This window comes from Empidonax traillii, unplaced genomic scaffold (assembly GCF_003031625.1).
Source record: "Empidonax traillii isolate 1590-97213 ecotype Southwest subspecies unplaced genomic scaffold, ASM303162v1 scaffold1747:size66022, whole genome shotgun sequence".
NCBI classification, from domain to species: domain Eukaryota; kingdom Metazoa; phylum Chordata; class Aves; order Passeriformes; family Tyrannidae; genus Empidonax; species Empidonax traillii.
Genome location: NW_020956940.1, coordinates 27,940 through 31,791, shown reverse-complemented (window position 1 = coordinate 31,791; position 3,852 = coordinate 27,940). Strand labels below are relative to the sequence as shown.

The following is a 3,852-nucleotide window of genomic DNA, read 5'->3' as shown; positions in this document are numbered from 1 at the left end:
CTTTGCTGGGCCCATCAGGGCTCTTCTCACCTGCACTTTCCCACCTGCAGGCAGAACATGCCCCAGGCTGTGCCCTGCAGACAGGCAGGTTTCTGTAGGGCCGGGGTGGGTGCACAGAGGTTGGGATGGGGCCTGTGAGGGTTGACAGGGAAAAGACCCCCCTTGGGAGGAAAATGGCCAGGCAGCAGGGATGTGATCAGGGAAGGAGAGGAAGCTGAAAAGAGAAATGCTGTGGGAAGGAGGGCACTGTTGGTGTTTGGGAGGTGGCACAGTAAACCACTGCTGAGTGCCCAGCTGTCTCTGGCCTCTCAGTAGGACCACCATGTATTTTTCCTTGTTGCTGTTACCTAGTTCTGTCAGTGAGCCTCAGGGAGCTGCAAAGGGTGAGACATTCAGTGATCCCTCTGCTGTTGGCAGGGTCTGGTTCTTCTCAGGGTGACATGGGAGTGTGATTGTCCTTCAATACCCAAAGGTGCAAGTACAGACCAGTTGGGAAGAAGCCCATCCAGCCCCATAACCTTGCCCTAAGACACAGGGAATCCCTTTGCCTCTTATGTCTCTCAGTGGTTCACTCTGAGAGCAGCAGAAATGCCAGGGATTTCTGAGCTTGGAGAACCAGGCATGAAGAGTGGGTAGGGAAAAATTCCCTGAATCTCTGTCGGGTCATCTGCATCCTAAAAAACTGGGAGTGCAGATCCTGACAAGCCTTTCAGAGTGATTCCATCTGAAAAATCCTGAATCTCCAGCCCAGTCCCTCTCTCATATGGCCACAAAACCACTGCAGCAGGGCAGGGATGGCTCCTAAAGAGCCCACACACAAAGGTCTGGCAGACCATGGAAAACCCAGGAAAGACAAACGGAACTCAGGCACCTGGATGAAGGTTTTCCCCAGAGAGAGAACAAAGGCGGATGAGTCACAGTGAGACCACCTATAGGAAATGGCACAAGTTTAGCTCAAAGCAGCTTGTCCTCACTTGTCACTGTCCTTTTCTCCATTAACAGGTCCCCAATGCCCAGAGGCAGCAAATGTCCAACAGCAGCTCCATGGCCCAGTTCCTCCTGCTGGCATTGGCAGACAGGCGAGAGCTGCAGTTGCTGCACTTCTGGCTCTTCTTGGGCATATCCCTGGCTGCCCTCCTGGGCAACGGCCTCATCCTCAGTGCCGTAGCCTGCGACCAGTACCTGCACACCCCCAGGGACTTCTTCCTGATGCACCTCTCCCTCACAGACCTGGGCTGCATCTGCACCACTGTGCCCCAAGCCATGCACAACTTCCTCTGGGACACCACAACCATCTCCTACATGGGATGTGCTGCACAAGCCTTTCTCTTTTTCTTCTTCATCTCAGCAGAGTATCATCTCCTCACTGTCATGTGCTATGAAGGCTACGTTGCCATCTGCAAACCCCTGCACTACGGGACCCTCCTGGGCAGCAGAGCTTGTGCCCACATGGCAGCAGCTGCCTGGGCCTCTGGGTTTCTCAATGTTCTGCTGCCCACAGCCAATACATTTTCCCTGCCCCTGTGCCAGGGCAATGCCCTGGGCCAGTTCTTTTGTGAAATCCCTCAGATCCTCAAGCTCTCCTGCTCACACTCAGGCTACCTCAGGGAAATTTGCCTTCTTGGTTTAAGTGCCTGTTTAGCATTTGGTTGTTTCATTTTCATTATTTTCTCCTATGTGCAGATCTTCAGGGCTGTGCTGAGGATCCCCTCTGAACAGGGACAGCACAAAGCCTTTTCTACATGCCTCCCTCACCTGGCTGTGGTCTCCTTGTTTCTCAGCACTGGCACATTTTCTTGCATGAAGCCCCTCCCCATCTCTGGATCTGATTGTGTCAGTTCTGTACTCGGTGGTGCCTCCATCCCTGAACCCCCTCATCTACAGTCTGAGGAACCAGGAGCTCAAGGATGCCATAAGGACAATGATGACTGGATGTTTCTCAGGAGCAATAACCTGCATTGTTTCTTATGCAGACCACTCATTGTGTAACACATTTTGGGCTCAGCCTTCCCTGTAAAGCTTTAGATTATGTTGAGGTGGAGGACTTTCCTTTTCTGTTCTTTTATGTGTGAAAATTTATACTTCATCCCATATATAATTCACTCTCTTGCCCTTTTTCTTGACCCAGAAAATGTACTAATCAGGAATCCTGCTCTGTGTGCATTTAAACAAAATAAATATCCATGCAGCAAGGTCTTTTTCAAACATCCTCCCTGTAATTGTTTGTACATGAGGATTCACAATCTCTGACTGTAAGAAAGGACACAAATTCTTTTTCCCTGACCCTTCCTCCCAGACCTGCTTTGAAGTTGGAGGGCATTGCCATGTTTGCAGATGTGGAGGGGAAAAGAGTCCCAGCCCCGCCAGAGAGCACCAGAGCTGGGTCTTTCCAGAGTTGCTCTCTTTGCACTCCCCCCTCTCCTTTGCTGCCCGTGTCCAAGGCCTGAGTGCTCTGGCAGCTAGTCACTGTCCTGCTGTGTGTCAGTCCTGGGACCACAGGCAGGGACAGGCCCTGGGCACTGCTGGGACAGGGCTGGGCTCCACACCAGCACTTCCATCAGCAAAGGACTTCCCCTGCAGGCACTTCCTGAAGGCTGAGGGCTTTTCCCAACACTGGTATGGAGAAGAAGTCCAAGGAATAGACTCTGCAAAGTCTTATTGCTTTGTTGTTTCTCCATGGAGAGAGTGAAGGGAGGGCAGGGACCCACTGGGACTGCAGGGACTGAGGGCTGGCTCAGATGTTGTGTGTCAGTGGCCGATGGCCAATGGAGATGACAAAGCATCTCCAGGTCACCTGCCTGGGGCTCTGCAGCTTGTGCTGGCTCTGATGGCAGGTGAGGACTTGTGTGTAGGAAATGAGGAAGTGCAGGAGAGCACAGAGGATCTGCAGGGACAGCCCGTCCCCTACAGTCAGCAGTGACTGGAGCCCTGGAGCAGAATCCTGCCCAGGGTGGAGTCACCCACAGACAAAGTACTAAGTCTTGCTGGGAAGTGGCAAAGAGAGCTCTGCAACCCCAGGGGACACAGCAGGTACAGGGAAAACTCTTACAAGGGACTTCTCTTCCCCTCAGTGAACTTTCACACGTCAATCAAGAGCAGCCCCCAAGCCATGTCCCAGCTCTGGAACAAGGCAGGGCCCCTCTGAGCACCCTCCATGGCCACACAGAAGCGTCTGTGGGAGGTGCTCAGTGGCAGGGAGCACCATCAGCTGGCTCTGCCTTCCAGCTATAGCAGCACAACCCAACAGGGTCCCCCATGGCCCCGGGCCTCACAGTCCCCCCGCTCTGCAGAGCAGCCCCCCCAGCTCGGGGGCTGTGGGGAGCATGGGCAGGGGCTGCAGGAAGGGTTTCTCAGGCCAGCACAGACGTGTCCCCCTGGGGAAAGGTTCTGGGGGTTGATGGGATGTGCCAGGAGAAGAGCAGGACAGCCTGGGTGAGCAGAGGGGCCATGCAAAGAGGCTGCCCTGGCCCTGGGGCAGCAGGAGCTGCCCGAGCTGATGATCTCCTGAGCACTGCAGACACACAGGCCCTGGCCCTGACCTCCATGGCCTCCATTTCTTGCTGCAGGGCCAGACCTGACTGGGCTGCTCTGTTGGGCTGCGGCAGGGGCAGGGACATGGGGGGACCAGGGAGGGGCTGGACTGGGCAGTGCCAGGGAGGGAAAACCCCAGTGTTGAGCTGCAGGGTGTGAGTGTGCAGGGTGGGGGCTCTGCAGGGTCCTCACAAAACCAACCCTCCTGGGAGGGATGGGAAGGAGCAGTAGAGCAGGGTCTGGTCTTTTCCATGTGCTGCACACCCTGCGAAAGTTGCCCCAGGACAGTGGTCACAGACCAGTCAAGAACAATCACAATTG

The 3,852-nt window shown here is 54.7% G+C and overlaps 1 pseudogene; it reads left to right on the top strand.

The window, feature by feature from the left end:
* Positions 1-1,026: 1,026 nt before the first annotated feature.
* LOC114070930 lies at positions 1,027-2,017 on the top strand (annotated as a pseudogene).
* Positions 2,018-3,852: the final 1,835 nt, after the last annotated feature.